The sequence below is a fragment of the Pomacea canaliculata genome, linkage group LG6 (assembly GCF_003073045.1).
Source record: "Pomacea canaliculata isolate SZHN2017 linkage group LG6, ASM307304v1, whole genome shotgun sequence".
NCBI classification, from domain to species: Eukaryota; Metazoa; Mollusca; class Gastropoda; order Architaenioglossa; family Ampullariidae; genus Pomacea; species Pomacea canaliculata.
In genome coordinates, this window is record NC_037595.1 from 18,019,954 (window position 1) to 18,042,399 (window position 22,446).

Sequence of the window (22,446 nt, forward strand, 5' to 3'; positions counted from 1 at the left end):
CAGGGGGACATCTAAATGTATACAATGCTAAAAATGTTCCGTAAGAAAGATGAATGCACTTGTAATATACAGAAAACCAAAATAAGTCGCCTAAGCAAGAAAGTCATGGATACAAGCACGACACTGACAAAATAATAAGTACAATGCAAAGTATTTATCTGATAAAGTATACGATAACATTGAACTGCACAGACTAGAGCAGACCAGTAACAGAGACTACAACAAACTCCCATAAACAGCAAATACAAAACTTTCAAAAAATAAGAAAGGCAGCAATATTAAATTGTTAAGTAAATAGAGATTCTACATGCATTTTGTGAAATCCTTGCTTAGGTAGACTTTGTGTTTTCTAGGAACATCCTAGGGGCGTTTAAGGGCGCCTTGCAGTAAGAAAAATAAGAAGTTTATGGAAAATACGGATCATTGCTTCATTATTACAAGACATCATGTTGTAGGCTAGTGTAACCTGCACTGTTCCCATTGTTCATACACTAAACCAAAGACAAATGCAGACTAACAAGGCTACGGGAAATCTTAAGCAACGAGTTTTTCTAGTGTGTTAAATTGACCGGGAAATGACATTGTATAACAGTAACTAACCGGCCACAAAGGGTCAGCTTGGGAGGCACAATCTCGAACACTCTGATCGTAAATACCGGATCCCCCCGATACTGTTCTCTGTTTAGTGAAGTCAGGACGGAATTCTCAAATTGTTTCCTATCATTGAGTAAGTTTGCAGACGATATGGCATTGGTTGCTAGGCTCAAGGATGAGGAGTCACTGGCAAGTTATTTCCTCCAGGTTCAGAAATTGCACTCATGGTTTGAAGAAAACTTCCTGGTGCTCAATGTCTCCAAAACTAAGGAAGTGGTCCTTGACAGAAGAAAATATCAACCTGTCCACACCCCCATAATTATTGATAATGAGATAATAGAACAGGTGCAAAGTTTTAGGTACCTCGGCACAGTGCTAGACAACAAACTGTCCTTTCAGGAAAACACCAGTGTTGTTTCCAGGAAAGCACATCAGCGCCTGTTCCTTCTGAGGCAATTGCGGAATTTTGGTGTCAGTAGCCCTGTCCTCGAGTTAGTATATCGCAGCCTAATCGAGAGCATGATAACATTTTAACAAATATACGTTTTGTTTTCTTTTAGTAAAATCAACTGAAATACTGGAACTGTATGGGACAGAGAATTCACAAATCGGAAAGTAGGTCAAAAGTGAGTCAGTGAGAAAAAAATATTTATAAAATATATACATACAAAAAGTACAAAACAGGCATAATTAATATTTGATTAGAACATACATTTGAATTTAAATATTACTTACTGTTTCCTTCTCCTTTTCGATTACAAATCCACTTCGAATTGAGTAACCGGCAACGAATGTCAATATGGCCCTTGATCAACCAAAACTTCGCCTACTTTCAAACATAACAAATACCTGCTTGGTTGACGTTTTCCCAACCTTTAAAGGGAAGTAATCCCTGGAGGAAAAATTCCTAAAGGTTCCAGTGTTGCCTCCCTTACGTATTCGTTCATTTACGCACAGAATGACAAGCTATGAATCTACTGTGGTTACAACAACGTACCACTCACCTGTGGCCGTAATGTTTTCTACGGAACACGGCGCTTTCATCTGGCTGTGGGAGGACCGTGAAAAAGTGTGTTAGTATGATATGTTTGTAATAACAGGTTTGCCAGAGTAGGCACCTCGGTAACGGACAACCTCTTTGTACCCGGTGGCAGTATTAAGATTCTTTCCGCTTAGTGTTATTGGGTCCTTTGTTCACATCAGGATAAATAGATAACACCAGCCTATACTGGTAAACAATTATAAGGAAGGTTTTTTTTTTCTATGTAAGTGAAACATATTTAGTAGTCTTTAAACACTTGTAGATTTTTAGGATATTGCTCAACCCTGAACTTGTTTTACTGGACAGCTAGCAGACGATTGTTTCCTATTAACTACTAAAACGACACAGATGTGTACAAAGCTTCTGATTTATTCAAATAAAATTTATGTTTATTTCCGATATTTTCAAGTAAGTCGAAATTCTACTAATGCTACTATACTGGAAGCAGAAAAAAATATTAAGAATAATAAACGAAACTGTAGTGAGAACCTGTACCCTTTAAATATAAATAATTAATAACTACAGTTTCTTTTTAAAATAGTAGACTGTCACAGACTGATGTCCAATCTTCTGAAACTCAGGGTTAACTTTACTTAACTGATTCGAAGCTCCAATGTATGTTAATGGTGATCTGGTCACACCAGGGTGTGATTTACATAGTATTTAAAAAAAAACACTTTCTTTTAATTATCAATCTTGGTGTTAAGCATGTCGTGTACGACCCCATGATTGTACTAAATATATCGTCAGCCATTCGGTTTAAACTCCGATGTTCTTGTGATTGGTGCCTACCTACCTCCAATAGATTCTTCATACTGTGGTGACACAGAAGTTTATAGTGGAGTCTCTTTAATTGAAATGTGTGTTATGGACCTATTGGAACCTTTTGATAACCATTATGTTATCGTGATGGAGGACAATAATGCAAAGACTGGTAAGAACATCCAGAGGAAGACTGCCTCTCTGGCAACATAATGGACGACATATACTACGACAACAATTCTGCTCCAAACAGCAGATGCTCCAGAGATGAGCATGTACATTTGTTTGTTTGTTTGTTTGTTTGTGGAACGTATGACAGGAATGGGAGAGAAGGCAGGCCAGCCAACGAGTGAACTTTTGAATGTACAAATGTACAGTTGTGCGGCAATTTCCATCTTTGTTGTATTCTTGTGCTACTAGCGAAACCCTTCGTAGTTATGGGAACGCCTGTAGTGCAGAATATTTTAATAGTTTGAGAGGTCTAGGAGTTAAAGTTGAACAGCTCGCAGTTTACATTAACAGTCATTATTAATGTGTGATCGACGAAAGAAAACCCTCTTTAACTCTTTTGTAGCGATCTTACTCGCATCTAGTACAGAAGGGTGACTGTACAACCTCTTACTGTGTTTGCCTTGTAGGCCATGGGACCAGGGTACATGTTGCAACCTCCTATTGTACTCGATGGTGAGAAACTTTTCAAACAACCCTCCTCGAACACAGCTTCTGACACTTTTTCTTGCAGAATGGCAGTCCTAAAACACTCGGATATTTCTGTCTGTTCGGAGGGACCGCACTCGTCCTCATAAAATGAATATTAAGAGTACACACGCACATACTCACTGTACGAAGTCGCTAGATAAAAGGAGACCTGAAAAATACAAAGTGCCTTTGTTCACTTGATCGTAATTCCGTGGAAGGTATAAAGCCTACGTCTTGTACCTACCGGTGAAGTCGTTAAAAACAGCTTACACCATGGGCACGGTCTTACTCCATTGTTCTTTCGTTTTTGTTCTATTTTCTTTCTTCTTTTTACTTATGCTAGTCTCTTTCTTTCGCTCTCTCTCTCTCTCTGTTTACTTTTCACGTCTCACTAAGATTGCTCATCGTTAAGATAAGACGCACCTCGTGTGTCTAAAACTTTATCATCTTTAACTGTATTAAATCTGTGAAAGACATATCTCCGATTTTCGATATAGTTTGGTTGTAAATGAAGTCACACTGACAAAACGAGTTAACTTATTATTCTTAGTAACCAAACTACCTTTTAACTCAGGTTGTTTTGCACCTGTACTTGCTTTTTAATCGTGCCTGGAGGTGTCTAGTCCTTTGCTCATTTTATCTCCTTCTATATCTCTATTTCTTATAAAGGTTACGAGAAAAAATCTAGCCGCTTATATCTGTAAAGAATGCTTGATTTCAGCGAAGAATGAAAAAAATTTCTCTTCTATGTACATCCTGGCATGGAATCTCAGGTTGCGAAACGCTCTGGGGTTCTTCTCTGTAATTACACAGAGTTTTCCCCGATCAACACCACAGCTTCAGAAAGAGGAGCACAGTGTGATACCGATATTAGTACAAAAGGTCAACAGTTCAACGATGTGAAGGTAAAAAAAAAAAAAATCAAAGGCTCACTTTTAAGTCTTCCAGCCTCTTAAATTCTATAGCCAAGAGTGAATAGTCGATTTGTCTTTAGCGTAAAAATGTTTGAGGGCTGACTATTCATTTAAAAGACTGTTTATAAGATATACGTGTGAGTCGCCCTACAATAATTATACTTTAAGTTTCTAAATTTAATTACTTTTACTAAAACATAAGATATAAAATGAACACAATTTTTCCTGAAACTGTAAAAAACTTTTTTGTGCAAAAATAAATCTAGGTAACGGAAGTGAGAAAAAATATATAAAGAATTAAAAAAATAAGTATAGGAATATATTTTCAAAACAAGCACGCACGCACATATATATATAATTGTAACGGTTTAAGAAAACATTTGTTTCCATCTTTGTTCTTGTTCAAGAATTCGCCTGTAAGATTCGAATCTTGTTCACAGTGGGACACCATTGTTTGATACTGTAGCACACAATTTAATTACAATCAGGTTTCCACTTACCTGTGTGTATGGGCGTGTCTCAACAATTGCTCAGGTACATAAACACCGCAGCTTTCCTCAGTGGGGTCTCGTCACAGAAGAGCTGTCTGAAGATGTCACCACGACTCTTATCATCGATGCGATCATTAACAGAAGCAGCACGTCTACGATGCCATTGCATCCTCTCCACATCGTGTGTAGTTTGAGCTTCAATCAAAGTTTGAGAGGAGGTACAATAGATGACAGTCATTGATACTGGCTTATTACTTATAACTCTTGTCACAGCGCGTGCTTTTTCTGCTGTAGGTATTGTCGGTATTATTGCTAATGTCACAAACAGCTAAGTTTTCTTCCGTTAGGATCTCCAAGATAGTATGACACTGTGTCTCTTTTTGTTGGCTGTGGCAGACCAGTGGTTTTTACTGACATTTTCTTGCTTAAACTTCCTATATATAATGGCAGAGGGTCCTCCGTTCGGATTAGGTAGAGAATTTCGGCAAACCTGTCTGCGCTATGGGTTACGAGTTTATTTAGCTTTCAGAACTACAGTAGGTCTGTACATCATGGTGATTGCCGTAGACCGGTGTTTATGTGTTACATTTCCACTCCGAGCCTCGTCACTCATTAGCACGCGCACCATGGCTGTTATTCTAGTTTTATTCGCTGTGCTTCCACAAATTGGTTTTGTCTGTCAGTCTCTTAAATATGTTGTTACGAAGGCAAAGGTTGCAGGAATTCCTCATTGGAAACGTGTTCCTTCCCACCTTTGTACTGCGAACAGCTATTTGGTATATATTATTCTTTACGCAGGTTCTCCTATTAGTAGCCCACTAGCTACTTTCTTCATTTTTCCATTACCGACGTTGATAAAACAACTGACAGCCGCCGCCTGGCGACGAAAGCCAAGTTCTACAAGTATTGAACACAACAGCCAGCAGGTGGCGCTGACAAAGATGCTCGTGCTCGCGTTTTGTGTGTACTTAGCGACCATGGTACCCTTTATCTCACACAAAGGTCGTTAGTTTGTGTAGAGATTCTCACATTTCGGCGTCTACTTTAAATTTTACAACACGAGAAGCAGATATGCTTACGATTTTCCGGTGATAAACCATTCTGTTAGTTTATGCATTACAAGCACTTCTAACAACACACAGGAACTAACTAAGCAAAGTTTCTGAGTAATCGTTGTAAGCTGAAACAGTTTTGAGATGAACTGATAAAGTTAAACCATCAGGTATTAATAACAAAGGAAATATTGAAAAAGAAAATACACTATTGTGAGATTCTTTATAACGAGACTTTTGCCTCAAAATACATTCGTTGTGTATGATCCTTTACCATATAACAAAGCCATCGTTATGACACTTTTAGTATAATATAATGTCTACGCTTGTGGTAGTGTTATCAAAAAGAAGTTTAAATTCTACACTTTGTATCAGGAGTGGGAAACATCTGTCCCGCAAAATCGTTTGATCCACCAAGGCAAACCGTAGTTTTAGTAAAACTCTGAACTTTTTTCATAGCATCATAAACGTATATTAGTTTATGTATATAAATTCGGCATGTATACTAAGTCAAAAATAATAAGGTAAACTGCGATGGATAAGTTAGGAACAGGATTATAAAAGGAAACATACGGGTAAATGACGGGGCAGAAACATGCTTTTCGTCGGCCGCACGCGGACTATATGGACAATCTAAAGGAATTATGTAAACATGTAACCTTTACTTCAATCACAGAATAGACAACTTCCGGATCGACATCGGTTATTGAATAACTTAGCAGTCTTAATTAAACAGAAGAAAATCGTCCATATTAATGACTTCCAAAGGCTGAGGAAATGAAAATAGCTTTTGGTTTTAAAAATTCGGTTAGATACTTTATAAGTCCTCTTAATTTCGAAAAAGCGGATTGTAGTGACTAAGAGAAAAATAATGCCAGTCAGGATGGGTTGTACAAACTGCAAAAGTGTTAACACACTGTGGCGAAACAACACCTTAACAACAAGCTAATTTATAACTAGATAAATTTTATGACGTGCAAACGATGTTACAAATACAAAAATTACCTTAATCTCAAATGAACTAGAATAGAATGTCTAAAATAAAACGCTCGATTATTTTTCTGCTGCTCACTGTCATTAAATGAGCAGATGAATATAATCTTTAGGACATGAGTGCTGAAAATGATACAGAATTTTATTGGTACTACTGCTGAAATAAGAGAATAACAGACGAGCTTCAGACCAGGAAGGAGCACCGTTGGCCATCCTTAAAGAAAAGCATCTATATTATCAGTTGAATCCTAATCAAACTTATACAGAATTTTTGAAGTTAGAAATTGTCGTCCGTTGCTTTCTACCCAGTTTCTTGCAACCTGACCTTAACTAGCCATATAATGAACCTTAGGCCCCATTCTAGGTTATTAGTTGTTTCACTTCACTGGACGGGTGTAATATTCGGACGTTTGGCGTAACAATGAATGTTCCTTATCTCTACTAAGTGCATGTTTTGGCTTCAGTAACACATGCTCTGTATCCGCACTCGTTGTTTATCCGATCCCTAACCGATCAGTCATGGTGGTTTTTTTTCCCGATGACTATCAATGGTCCTGATCGGGTGATTGTGTTTTATTGGCCTTCATGTTTTTTTTTTCTTCAAGTGAACCGCAACCAATGAGTGAGTCTTGTTGAGAACACGTAGGTACTAAGCCCTGGCAAGTATAAATTTAAATTAAAATTTTTCACCCGCTTATATCGCTTTGCTTTGGTAATTTTTTATCGGGGATTACCCATTCAGATTTGACCTTTCCCAATATTACCTCCAATGCTTTAAAACAATTTTGCTTTGTCTAGAACTGTAGCAGAATGAAAAATGTCAATGTAACAAACATCCAACAGAGTAAACTTATCTCATCTCGCCATGTGACCTGGCATTGCACTTTTTCGTAAACTGTCTTTCAAAGAACTGTACAGCGTGGTCGATGACGTAATGGCCGGAGGAAGAACTTGCTTGTGAACAAAAAAAAAAGAAAAAAGAAAAGACTGGCTGTTCTATGCAGGACCTACTTACCACTGCTCAAGAGAGTCCATAGTGGCGGGAATTCTCTTGTGACTCATCGATTCCTTTGCTCCTCCCAGGAATGATAACAGTCAAGACGAATGAATGAAAGTAAGTAAATGATCGTTTTACAAAATCGATAGAGAATGACTGTTAATGAAAGAGATGCACGCGAGGATAAAAGAAACGCATTCTCAAAACATTCTGTGTGCGGTTTGACGTGAAGCAGATAATATTTGTTTTTTAATGTCGGCGTCAGCATGAGTAGCAAGGTTGTAAAGGAATGAATACATAAGGGAGAAACACTGGAACTTTAGGAATTTTCCTCTATGGATTACTTCCCTTTAAAGGCTGAAAAAAAATCAGCCAATCAGGTGTTTTGATACTCTCGAAAGCAAGCGAAGTTTTGTTTGATCAAGCACCATGTTGACATTGTTACCGGTTGCTCAAGTCGACGTGGATTTATACTCAAACAACAGAAAATGAGAAGAAAACAGTAAGTAATAATTAAATTCTAATGTATATTTTAATAAAATGTGTGATTGTTTAGTGCTTTATGTTTGTATATATTATGTAAATAATTTATTTCTTAATTTCTGACTTTTGACCTACCGACCGATATCCTAATTCTCTGCCCCATACAGTTACTATCTTTGATTTGATTTTACTACAAGAAAACATAACCTATAATTCACACAAATGTTTTTAAAATGCTCTTTTAAGCGGTGTATCACAGATAGCTTTTTTTAAATTGTAGGTTAATAGATTATCAGATGACGATGAGGACGAAGAGACCATTGTTTTCCCGCTCACTTTGCCATTAGAGAGAAACTGCTTTTCTTAGATATGACGTATTTTTTTTTTTTTTGCTTCAAGTGACGTGCAACAAATGACGCACACAAGACGTCAGACACAAGACACCATTCATACACGAGACAATACGAGACCTACGACAACTCACAACATGGAGTATTGAGAAAAGTGAATGCTGCTGATGATGTTGACGTATAAGTAGTTTGTAGTGGATTATTTAATAAGATACATAACAAATAGATTTCTTTATCAAGTGAAAAGTTAAAATAAATTCTTATAGCGGAAATAGTAACATTTTTTTTATTTTAAGTATATACATATTGCATTCAGTTAAAGATTACAAAAAATTAACAAAAAACAACAATACTTATGTTTATAAGTTGTGCAGTCAGTTATGAGCAATAACTGCAGGCTGTTTCTTCGAAACATTGCTATGAATTATAAAATTTAATTAGTTTGCAAGTTTTAATGTAGATTATTAATTCAATTTTTTTTAAATCGTCAATAGGTACAAGAACTATTCCTACGAAGATATGCGAAGAGTGAAGAAAACCAGAGGAGAAACATTGTGTTGGCATTAAAGTCAGAAATACTAACAAAAGAAAGTGCAGAGGGCGAAGGGGTTCACCACATCTGTCCCTTAGAGGTAGCTTTTTTATTTTATAGGAATTTTTAAAACATAGTCGGCAGTGACTACGACTGGAATGGATTTTTTCGGTAAAGCATCTTCTGTGATAAGTGTTTGACAGTGACATCGAGAGTACAAAAATGCTTTGCTTCAGCATGTCTCAATATTTTTAATTGTCCTCTGTTGTTTTATTTTCTATGAACAACTCAGAGAGTACCTCAACACCAGACACGGTATATTCAGTAACAAATGTATCGAGTACTGAAAACGTCGTCAACAATGTCTTAAGTAAAGAGGTACAGCTGATAGTAGAAGGAGGATTTTTAGCTATTGTATCAGCAATCGTGTGTGTCATTGGAATCCCGAGGAAACGTCATCAACTGCCTGGTGTTCTGGCGTCAGGGACTACAAGACCGAATGAACTTGTGTCTCTTCTCTCTCTCACTCACTGATGCGTGTTACTTGTTGTGTTACTTTACACTCGAGTCTGTAACATCATTTTTAACTCTGTATGACACAGTTGTTGGCGAGGAATATTTTGCGAAAAGTTTGGCCTCTTTGATCGGATTTTTGTTTGCTGTTCGCGAGACCTCTAGCCTTATTATAGCCGTGATAGCGGTGGAGAGATGCCTGTGTGTTGCATTTCCACTCAACGCCGTTACTTTTATACAAACAAAAACCTTGGGAGTTTTACTTGGTACGTGTTTTCTCCTGTCCATTTGTATTGGCATCGTATACAACTTTATATACGAGGCTGTAACTTTTAAGACGATAGAAAGAACACGTGTTCTGTTTGTTACCACAAACTTTTACGAAGACAATCGTTTAATTAATTTACAATTTTTGTTAATTCGGTGTTTCGTATCGGTAGCCTTGTAATAGTGTGTGTCAGTACCGCTATAACTGTCCACAAGCTGAGAGCAGCGAGCTCATGGCGACAACAGACGACCGTGACCTCAGGTAACATCAGTCGTCAACAGGCGGCTCTCACCTCCATGTTAGTCATCGTCTCCATCATCTACATCGCAGCCTTTGTTCCACGTGAATCCTTAAATGTCGTTCAGCTTGTTAGGTCATTTGTATTACACCCTTCAAGATACGATAGGATGAGATTACTGGTAACAGCAGTGAGTTCACTGGCACCTATTAACAGCTGTGTTCATATCTTTATTTATTATTTTCGATCTCAACGCTTCCGTGAGTCCTTTAAGATAATGTTTCACAGAAATTAAAATCTGCATTTTGTATTCTCTTTGATTATTAGGTGTTGTAAAACACATTTCGCTGTACTGCAGCTTTTTTACTGACTTTTTTTTACATCTGTAAAGGACATAAAAAGTGTAATCTCTTTTTTTCATTTTAAGTACAATTCTAGTGCAGTGTGTGACATTTATTTTACAGAAGGACATTTGCTATATTAATGTAATATTATTGTTCCCGCAAAAAAGTTATAATAATTATACTGAGATGCACACAGTTTTGGTTAAAAACTAGATATTTGAAACATTTCTATACTATTGTAGCGAAAAGTCTTTGTTATTTCCGAGTTTACAATGTTGCTGGTTGGAAGTAAAATTGTATAAAAAAATCTGTGTGTATTTCAGTTGAAGGCAGTAGGGAGTAAAGTTTATATAATTTGAATATTAAAACTCAATGTAGTAGCAACTGTCAATTTTATCTGGATTGCCTTTCTCTCACGGTTAATTAAACTGTGACTAATAAACAAATAAACCAAATCTCAGCACACAGTTCTAAAATATGTGTGTACACTACATTTAGCATGCTAATTGTTTTAAAGATGTTTAATTAAAGCTGGAAATGCAACTGTGAAAATATACATGCACAAAAAGACAAATACACACTGAATACTCAAATAAGGAAAATACTAATTTAGTTAAAACGAGTGATTTCATAAGGAGGTAAACGTTTACAACTTAAAGGCTCAAAACAAGTCGTAGTTTGTATAATTTACATTAAAAAATTTACTTAAGGGTTTTTGTCACAACAGTCAGGAAAGGTCTTTAGTGAATGGAGTCATTAACCGGAACCTCACATGGATCTTTCCTTTACAGAACCTAACAGGTAGTGTAGCATTTAAAGTTACATATTTATATATAACCTAATGTTTGAGAATGAGATTTTCATGGCTTTGTACACATCATAAGGTACTCAGCTTAATAGAGACCTGAAGTCAGTCGTCGTTTAATTCGACACTAAGACCGCGGGCGTTGCTATCACATACTTACCTAGACGGTGTAGGGTAAATTATTCTTTAAAATAAACTTTTAGAAATATAAACACTATTATTAGTGAAGTAAACTATAGCTATATGATATTTAAAACTAGTTAGGGATGGTCTTAGATAACCATAGTATAGGATTGGGTAATTAGTTAGTAGAACAAATGTTTTTATTGTGTTGCGTAACCTTTACCTTGGAGAGTGTAGAGTGGTAATCGTAAAACATGACATCATAACCCACTCGACCTGGTGGTTATATATATATATGACAAAGTGTAAATAATTGCTCTTGAATGTTTTGTTCTCGAGAGAATAATAAACGAAGTAACATCTACTGTGTTGACAAGCACGTGACCTAGAATATTTCATGACCATATGTGCTAGATGTCTCTCCAAAGATTGTTTGTAAAATAAACAAATGTGTGAGGAATTCATTTATTGTTGTTGTTTTTATGTGTGTGCAGTTTATGCAAAAAGACATTGTCGTCATGAGAAACCTATATAAATTTTGTCACAGTTACTTAACCACAGTATAGACACATACACAAGACCGTTTGCCCATAACTATTTTATTTAAAATTTGGTTTCAGAAAGCTGTTTGGGGCTTGAAAAGAAACACATCATTGACAGTCTTTCTTTAAAGCGTCTAGAAAGTAATGAGGGTAAAAGTAAGCATCCCATTTTAGCAAGGGATAAAAATACCCCTGTAACCTATAACCTACACGGATTGTTGAAAACCAGGCAATTTATCCATCCCAAACTCAAAATAGTCTAATGGTTTAGATGATTGATATGTATTTTTTTGACTATTTTTATTTAATTACAGATTACATTTCCAATGTTTCTTGCAAGATGCAGGGTATAATATGCAGCTCTGTCATTTCTTGAAAAAGAGAAACTTGCTACAGAGCCTGCCGTCTCTGCTCTTCCAGAAACTTTGGAAGAGAAAAAGATAATATCTTTCCTCTTTCCTCACGCGACTGCTACTACCACGCGACTTCTTTAGTAAATAGAGTGAGGATGAAAATCAAAGGTCCTGACAGTCTTATGTTAAAGAATATGGGAAGATTCCTATGTGTTGACCAGCGAGTAGCCATTCTGAAGGTAGCACCGATCTCACGATCACGATGTCATTCTGTTCATCGACCTCATCGAGCTAAAATAGACTAATGCAAGATATGTTACATTTTAGGTACTATACTTCTACTCTTCATTATTTGAAGGATCTCTTAAAAAAATATGATACATAAAAAAGGGAAAAAATTGCTCACTGAGTTATATTTATATTAAGCATACACATTAAATAATGCACAATACTCACTCAGATACCGCACTATACTTACCATGTAGATAATACAATATTATAACAACAACACTTTTTCATGGTTGTGGCATCCAATGATTACAATTTCCGAGTCTCGTCTAATTTTCCTCCTTGCGTGATGTCAGGTGTCAGTATTTTTTAAATTATTGCTCCAGGATTGGTGTATAGAAAGAAAGACAGTTACTTTGCATATCTCTCTCTATAGATATGATAATTAAATACAGTTGGATGCATTTACACAAAAAATAATAAGATAATAAGAAAGCTTCAAGGAAAAATAGTTTTATTAACTTGTTTTTTTAAAAGTATTTGAAATTGTATTAACCTACGATAATGGCAAGTGTTCCAAAAGTTTTTCAAGATGTTATAAAAGTGTTTTTAGCAAATTCTACTCCATCATCAGTCAACAAACGAAACGAAGTTTTTGATAACACAGTAAATATTTCAGCAAAACCTTGAAAAGAAAATTGTTTTGCCTAACAACATAAAAATACTGCCGGACAGATAAATATTTTTCAACCAACATTTATCTAAGGTCGTGTTTAAATTCGGTAAAAAAAAGTTGTTATTTATTAGTTTATCCTTATCAAGCTAGTGTCAATTTAGCTCAGGGAAAAATTCAATATCAAAATTTCAAATGTCAAACTGATCGTATCGTAGAACAAGATGTTTGTATACTTATTATCTCCACCCGAATTTGTTTATAAAAGGAACATCGTAAATTTAATAATCGCTTTTCTCATCGTACCTTCTGTAGCAGCAAAATCATTTTTAGAGGTTTTGAGTCACCGAATTTCATCAGTTCAGAATGATTACCGATGACTAAATTGGTTATTTCTTTTTTGTACTTCATGAACTTCTCCAAGAACATTTGGAGAACAGAGACAAGAAATGTTTCTACAAAAGCACTTTCCGTGGATTATCTTGTCCACGATGATGCTACTAAGGAGATACAACAGATAGTTGAAATAATTTGCTTTGGCGGTCTGACAACACTGACAACAATCATCGGAGTTCCGGCCAACGTCATCAACTGCCTGGTGTTCTGGCGACAGGGACTACAAGACCGAATGAACTTGTGTCTCTTCTCTCTCTCACTCACTGATGTGTGTTACTTGTTGTGTTCCTTTATGATGCTTTCAATGACATCGTTCATAACACTTTATAACGAAATTATAGGCAATGAGTATCAAATTAAGACATTTTCTGTCCTAATAGGATGTCTATTTGCTTTACGAGCGACCACGGGGGTAATTAGCACAGTAGTAGCAGTAGAGAGGTGTTTGTGTGTTGTCCATCCACTCAGTGCTCATACACTAATTCGAACAAAAACAATGGGTGCTTTCATCTTTTTAAGTTTCATTTCCCTAATGTTTTGTGGTGTTATTTATTCACTGTCTTTTACTCCGGGATTCTATGAAAAAGAAGAAAATACGCGGTGGTCATTTCTTCATTCTCAGTTCTATCAACAGTTTTCTATATTAGTGACAATACTGGGAGACGTTGTCCTGGAAACTGTTGTCCGATTAATTAGCTTTGTGATAATTTGTGTCAGTACCGCGGTGACAGTTCACAAACTAAGACTAGCAGCTGCTTGGCGACAAAAGACAACATTTTCATCTGGAAATATTACCAGCCAGCAGGCGGCTCTCACCTCCATGTTAATCGTCGTCTCTGTCATCTACATTTGACATCAGTTCCAACGGTCACGTGGCGTATCGTCTCTAATTTTTTACCTAACCCTTTTGACACTCTTGGATTTTACTCTACTTATATGACAGTGAGTACAGTTGTCCATACCTGTCCTCAAATCAACAGTTGTGTTCATTTTTTTATATACTACTTTCGTTCAAAACGATTTTGCGAGGTGTTGAAAAGCATGTTTAGTTTGCAGAGATGAAGAGTATCCCTTCGAAAAAACGGAGCAATAAGGACTTTATCAAAAGCTCAAATAGTCAGCAGGCATTTTGAAACTGTTCAAACTGTGATACTTATTGCGACAATAGAACGCTCCTGTTTCTGGATCCACACTTAATGTGTGATTATTTATTTGGTAATGCTTGTCTAATATGTACGTATTTAGCATTGCGAAATTTTGTAATAAAAAGTATTAATTAGACTTATCAAGCTGAAATGCTTCAATAGCTCTCATCTTATATATAAGTATTATCTGAATACTATTATCTGAAAACTAAAAGTATTTTTGCAGTCACGTCATTAATTGTTTCAATACGGCGATACAAAATCTCAGTTTGCTTTAGCGATCTGGTAGCAGATATTTCTCAGGGTACGTAAACAAACTGTTGATTAATCTGGACTTCTAACCCGAATGTGTGTTGCTCTTTCTTCCAGTAACTAATACTAATACTAATCAAAATAAAAATCAAAATAATAATCAAAATAATAATCAAAAAATAATAAAAAGAAGAAAATCGAAGGAAGTGGATAAGGCCAAGTATTAAGAATGAAAAAGTAGAAAATGATAATAGTTCAATGCACAATAGGAAAAGATATGCTAAAACGTATTCGATGACGAGCATAGTGTTATAAGCTCTATACATTGCGTCCATTGTGTAAGAATGATCGTCCATGAAACCAGGGCCTCCGAGAGCCAGCCCGGGCCCCGGGACAGACGACCTCTCCGGGCCCCTTGTACTTGTAATCGTAAATTATTTTCCCAGTATATAATGTATGTTTACAATTCGAATCTCAATAAGAAGAAGAAAAAAAAAATCCACTGACCAAGGCCGGGCCCCCTTGACAGCCGCGGGCCCGGGTAAACCAGACCCCCCTGTCCCCCCCTCTCGTCAGGCCTGCATGAAACAAGTTGTAAGTAAAACGTGTATTTCCAAAGAACAGAAATATTTAAGTGTTAGGTAGACAGTGAGCAGTGAAACTTAAATATGTAGCTAGTTGATAGTTAATGCTAGAAAGATGTTGGTCACGATACGTTATCATCATCTGAAAATAATTTTAATAATCTTAAAACATTCTGTAGCTAGTCAATGAGGTGCTGGGAACAATTAGCGAGAGATCTATACAGTAAGAAAATAAACACAAAACAAAACAGTATTTTTCTTGCACAAACACCAAGAATTGATCGTATGATCTGACAAACAGATGCTCCAGCCAAACTGCAACTGGGAATTATTTGGTGGTTCATAGACATGTCGATGATGAAAATGTTGCCCTGTTTTAATCAGATAATGTGAAAGAGGTTTCCAATTTAAATAAGAGTTGGAAAGGAGGTGATGAAACAACGTGTGTTCAAACCATCACCAAAACTTTATGTGGTTTCCAAGTTCGCCGAATTGATACCCTGTAGTGAAGCAGCATTTCCTAGCTATGGCTGGCATCGCTTGTAATCAGACCTCAAGTGATTAAAATTATCTTGTATGTTCACATATGCTGTCTCGTTATAGTTTTATTCTTGTTTTGGCTTTACACACTCTGAGCGAGTCTATTATGTCAACATTATATAACGAAACATTCCTTGTGGAATCTCCAGCTTTAAATGCTTAGCTAATTATCCATTTTATATGATTGTTATCTATAGCCTCACTGTAAATTTTGCGGTCACGTTCCAAGGAAAAAAATAAGCATGAACATTCTATGGTTAACATATTTTCTAGAACGTATTTACGACATTTTACTATAAAGATTTTTACGATTTATTTAAATTTGAATATTATTTCCACATCAATACTGAGCAATAATATTGTAAAAACGTATATTATATTAGTTGCTATCACTGGTAATCAGCTTTAACCATCGGAGTTATCTGCCTCTAAGCATGTTGAGATTATTTCCTGCCTAATAATCGAAATGTTGTGGTAAAAGTATTATTTTTATATTTTTCTAATTACGAATTTTTTTTTTGTTAGTGTGATCACCTCAGTAACAGAAACCCACTTTGTACCCATTATAACATTTGTTTCAAGTAATTAGCTTTTAGTTGTATTTTTCGTGTGTGCATCATTATCAGTGGGGATTACAGTTACTAAAATATATGAAAGCTTATTTTGTTGTTCTCTTACAGCAGAAAGCCTAATAGTTATTTTACTATTGTGGTGTGCCAATACGTTTATTGCTTGAGGTATTCAAACACAGTTAACAACTTTCTTGCATCAGGGATGACCAAACAAACTTAACTCGTGTCTTCCTTCTGAGAAAACAACGACTGCAATGCATTTATTTACAATGGTTTCTATATCGTCATTTATCGATTCCAGGGCACATAATAACGGGAGGAAATGAAAGTAACGAATGTAAATTTCCAGATTTTCTGTTTCAGTTTCGAAAAGAGTGGTTTCATTAGTCAGCAAAAACAACAACAACAACAACGACAACGACGACGACGACGACGATGATGATGACGACGACGACGACGACGATGATGATGACAAAAAGAAGAAGAATAAAATAAAGAAAGAAAAATCAGAAAATCAGTCTAAACATTATAATTTATGAAATTTCTGTGTTCTTTTCCTACTCTCACAAAACAGAGAAAGAAAGATGCTGCTGTTTAATGTATTCCACTACAAGCTTTATCACTCGTTTAAAAAATTGAGCTAACTGAATAGCTCGATAGGAGAAAAGAAGCGAGTTACTTTATCTGGTTTCGATAAAAGCTATTAGCTTGAAGAAAACAACATCAGCGCTGATGAGAAACAATTCCCAACACAAGACGTTCGACATTCACAGAGTTTGTTTAAATCGTGATAATTACACTGTATGTAAAAAAAAAGAAAATTATCACATTTCTAAGCGAGTTCCACTGAGCGAAGGTCATTGAACGATTTCATTTTTAATAAATTAAAAATAACAAATAGTTTCATCATATTTAGCTATAATTTTAGTTTGTATTTCGTCTTAGTATGTATTAATGTTTTGCATCATGCTTAGTTTTGTCTAGAAATGACCATTTCGTAAAACTGTTGGAACTGCATTAAAGGTGTACCCTGGGTGCACATTTTCTTTAGTAAAATAAGCTTTACATTATTTGCCATGTGTCACTTATTTATTGAGCTTGTCAAAATCTCTTGTTAAAAAAAAACTTAAAAATTAGCATTTGAAAAACTTGAAATCTCATTAACGACATCTTAAATATATAATGCAGTTAAACTTACACTCCTTTATTGGCGAGTTGCAGTAAGACGTATTTAACGTAAAAACAAGGGAAGTAACTTTTAAGAGAAATGCGAGAGGTTAGAAAGATATTAAGATGTCTAAGCTTAAAACAATATATTTTACGCTGCCTTAAAACTATTTAGAAAGCAAACTTATGAAGAAACAATACACTTCTCTGTTTTCAAGAATCTGGAAACGCTAATAATGCCCCAATAAATTGGCACAGTTACTAGTCATACCCCTTTTCAAAGAAAACTGAATGCAAACTGGAGCAAAACTACAGAAATATTACTGAATAATGCCAGTCAACTGTCCAGAGTGATGTTAAACCTTTTTCCTTACGGTTCGCGTTTTTGGAAGCAAATTAATTCTCAACTTGTGGATTTTCCTAGCACTGTAATGCCAACAGGTTAGTGTCTAAAAACACATCGCGCTGTGTGCATAGTACTAAATAAGGGCAGAAACTTTTGACGCCTTCATGGATTGTCCTACTATGGATTACTTCCCTTTGAGTGCTGAAATAATCACCCAGTCAGGTATGTTTAGGTGTGTATATGATATAGTTAAAAGTAAACAGTGGGTTACTTGATCAAGATCTATGTTACTGGCTTCCCAATTTTGCATGAACTCATACTCCAAGAACCCAATGAAAACCTATTTGTTAACTCTGCGTTTGGAGAGAAAGAAAAAAAAATCTATCTTATAATGCTGCTCAAAGACGATGGTGTAATAATGATAATTTTATAAGGTCTTACAGAAAAACTAAGCATTTAGTACTTGCACTGACGACGACGATGATGATGGTGATGACGGTTACGATGACGATGATTACGACGACGACGACGACTACGATGATGATGATCCTTTACTTTAAAAAATTTTTTTAATTAGGCAAATCTCAAATTTCCGACTTAAGACTCAGTTCGTCGTGGAGGGTCACAAATTATTTTGACGACAACTCTAACATTAATAGTAAGCTCTTACACTGTTTCTTACTTTCTTGCGTCCAGTGATTGCAATATCCAATCCCCATCTTATTTTTTTCTTGCTTTTAAGATCTCACTCCTCACACAGGTGCTGTGGTCGAGGCATACAAACCAAAAAACAAAAAACAACTGCTGCACAATTGTGTATGTGCGTGCTTGCGTGCATGCGTACGTGCGTGCGTGTGTAGGTCTAGCTGTGTAGTGGTGAGTGTGAGTATAAAATACACACAGGCGGATTCATTTACCCACAAAAATTGAAGGAAAATTAGAAAAAAATTGAAGAAAAAAGAATTGTTTCGAAATTTTTGCTCTGTAATTTTAATTTACTTATTCGTTAGCTCGTGTTGCAATAGTTTTTCTTGACAAAAATGTGTGCACAAATTTTACACAAATATTTTCAGAATAAGTTTCAACAAAGAATAAAGTTTTTTTTAATAACGTAGGAACAATTGAAGAATACACACAAAATAATGTTGCCTCACTGCAGTAATAATACTGCTGGAAAAACGAAAGTGTCTATCCCATATTTATCTCATATCTTATTAATAGAAATAAATAATGTTTTATTTCTTAGTTTACCATTATCACGTAAATGTACTTTGTGCTTCATTATCTATATTACATATTACGAATGCAGAATGTTTGTTTACCTACATATTATTATTTTATCTACTCCCACATTCGCCTATAAAAGGCGCATCGTAATTGTTTTAATTGTTAGCTTCACTGCCTGCTTTGAAAGAACAAAAACTTCTAGGTTTTCAGACATCTATTATTGAAAGACGAATTCGTGTGACTAAAATTACGAGTTCAAGTTGTAATAATTTATTCTCAATGAACACAAGGGAGAACTATTGGACAGCAGAGCCAAGAAATGTTTCTAGAGAAGAACGTTACATGGGTTATCTTCTCCACAATGACTCCACCAATGAGATACAACAGATAGTTGAAACAGTGTGTTTTACTGGTCTGACAACAATTACAACAATCATCGGAGTTCCAGCCAACATCATCAACTGCCTGGTGTTCTGGCGACAGGGACTACAAGACCGAATGAACTTGTGTCTCTTCTCTCTCGCGCTCACTGATGTCTTTCACGGCTTGACTTCCTTTGTGATGTTTCCTTTGCCAAAGTTTATAAAACTTTATGATGAACTTCTAGGCAGTGAATACGAGGTTATGTCAGTCGTTGTCCTGGTATCTTTTTTAGTCTCTTTACGAGCTACCTCCGGGTTTATTTGCTCGATGATATCGATGGAGAGATGCTTTTGCGTAGTTTTCCCACTGAAGGCTACTACACTGATTCGAACAAGAACCATGGGTGCAATAATACTTTTAAGTTTTATATTTTTAAAATTTTGTAGTTTGGTTTATTCGCTTTCCTTAACACCTGGATTCTCTAGAACAGAACACAGTGCACAGTGGTTATTACTTCGTTCTCAGTTTTATCAACAGTTCTCATTATTAGTCAAAATACTTGGAGACATTTTAATTGAAACTGTTGTCCGAATTATCAGCTTTTTGGTAGTGTGTGTCAGCACAGCGGTGACAGTTAACAAACTAAGAGCAGCAGCTGCCTGGAGAGACAAGACGACTTTGACATCTGGAAATATTAGCAGTCAACAGGCGGCTCTCACCTCTATGTTAATCATTGTCTCCATCATCTACATCTTGACTTCAGCTCCAGTGGTCACGTGGTGTATCGTATCTCTGTTTCTACCAGACCCCTTTGATATTCTCAGTTATTTCTCCACTTTCATGACAGTGAATGCACTTGTTTATACGCTCCCTCAAATCAACAGTTGTGTTCACATTTTTGTGTACTACTTTTGTTCCCGGCGGTTTCGCAAGGTTTTTAAAACAATATTTAGTTTACAGAGAGAAAAATAATCAGTTTAGAAAAATTGAATACTTTCAAGAAAACAGTTATGACGCATGTAAACTGGCTAGTTAACGATTTATAGACTGCAGTCACCATTTGTTACTGGGCTAGGATAAGACCTTTGTAAACAGTGGCGTGTTTTAACCATCTGGCTCCCCTAGGCACCCTGCTACTTCCGCTCCCTCACTTAGCTAGGCGGCTACCCAGCGATTTCCTGCATTCTGGCACCACCACCACCACCACCACCACCACCACCACCACCTCCACCACCACCACCACCGCCACCACCACCACGTCAAGAAATTTACTTTTCTTATTGATATAATCTAAAATTGTGAACCCGTTTGTCGTTAGCTGACTTTTTGTATACCGTTGTACACTACGGCTAAGTGGAAAACTATTGCAATAATTACAATAATCAATTTATAGTACTAGCCTTAGCACACGGTCTAAAACAACAAGAACATCATATGAAACGTTATAGAATGTTTTCACTGACATTTATGTTTTTATTATTTAATTGTTAACAATTAATACCGCCAGTAATTTGAACTGATACAAACGAGTTTGTTTCGATTTAAGTATGGCCACGTCCTCGTTCACAGGCAGCTGCAAAAAGGTTTTACTGCTTTTAATGGCAACACTTGTAATCAGAACTATCTCATAAACACATATTAGACTTTTAATTATTGTTTAGCTGTAACATTGAATGCCACGTACTTGTATTACTGGACTGCTGACATACTTTTTTTTCCAGTTAACTCCTAAAACGAGGCTAGCATGTCTAGGCAAAATGCTTACTCTTATTTTAATATGTAAGTGTTATCTCAATTTTTTTTTATTCTTTTAAGACCATCAGTATGTTTGCGGAACCTTAAACAATGGCTTCAAAAGAATAAAACCAACGATGCTCTCATAAACATAAACATTAGAAAGGAAAGTGTTTCTTGATAACTACATTGCCATTTGTAAGAAATTGTAACGCTGTTTCCTTTTATCAAAATAATTTCTATCAATGATAACCATGCAGTGCTTCTCAGGTTTATGCTCATTTTTTGGCACCCACATTTTTCTTTTTATCTTTTGTTAAAGTAGAGTTGATTTTTGTGTAAATTTAAAAAATGATACCGCGATAGTATTTTAGTCACAGGGCACACACCCAGACCCTCTCTTTCTCCTTCACACAAACACAAACACACACGCGTGAATATTGGATTTATAATGTTTTAATTACAAAAATATACGTTTCTTTAACTTTTTTAAATGTTTGTACATTATGATCACAAGAAAATACCAGGACAACAATGAAATTATTGCTACAGAAGAGTATACAGGATTTTTGTACGACTATTAGGGCGGTAGAACAGATATTAAGTTTGCTTCAGCGATCTGGTAAGACGCATTTTTCTCAGGGTATTTAAACAAACTGTTCTGTGTTTAGAAACTGCCAGACTAAATTGTGTTGCTTTTTCCCCAGTTTTTTTAAGAGTAATATTAATAAGAATCATGCCATAAACTTAAAAGGGAAACAAATATTGCTTACAACTTAGGTATTGTTTGGTTTGTCGACAAGCCAGAAGTCAGTTATGAAAGAAAGGGGAAGTATGTATCAGAAAGAAGTATTATTAGGGGCTAGACGGCCTTGAGTAGCTACAACAAGTAATGAAATGAATACTTAAGGTTTCTCCCACACCTAACTGACAAGATCTAGTAGCATGACAAAGGGGTGGAATTAGTAACGGTCCACCCCGCCAACTGTAGGCGGGACAGAGGGCCAATAGGGTTAGTGAATCCTTCTCGTCTGTGCTGGCTACTTGTTGATTAGATGAAGTATGCTAAATGAGTGGTTCATAGCTGGGACCTCTTGTTGTATGCATCTGTACGAAATTACGAA

At 36.0% G+C, this 22,446-nt stretch overlaps 1 long non-coding RNA gene across 1 annotated transcript; it reads left to right on the forward strand.

The window, feature by feature from the left end:
* The first annotated feature begins 4,588 nt into the window (after window positions 1-4,588).
* Window positions 4,589-10,828, forward strand: LOC112566451. Its single transcript, XR_003099592.1, has 3 exons — window positions 4,589-4,720; window positions 7,456-7,661; window positions 8,872-10,828. It is a non-coding gene; the product is annotated as an uncharacterized LOC112566451 (long non-coding RNA).
* The last annotated feature ends 11,618 nt before the right edge of the window (window positions 10,829-22,446 follow it).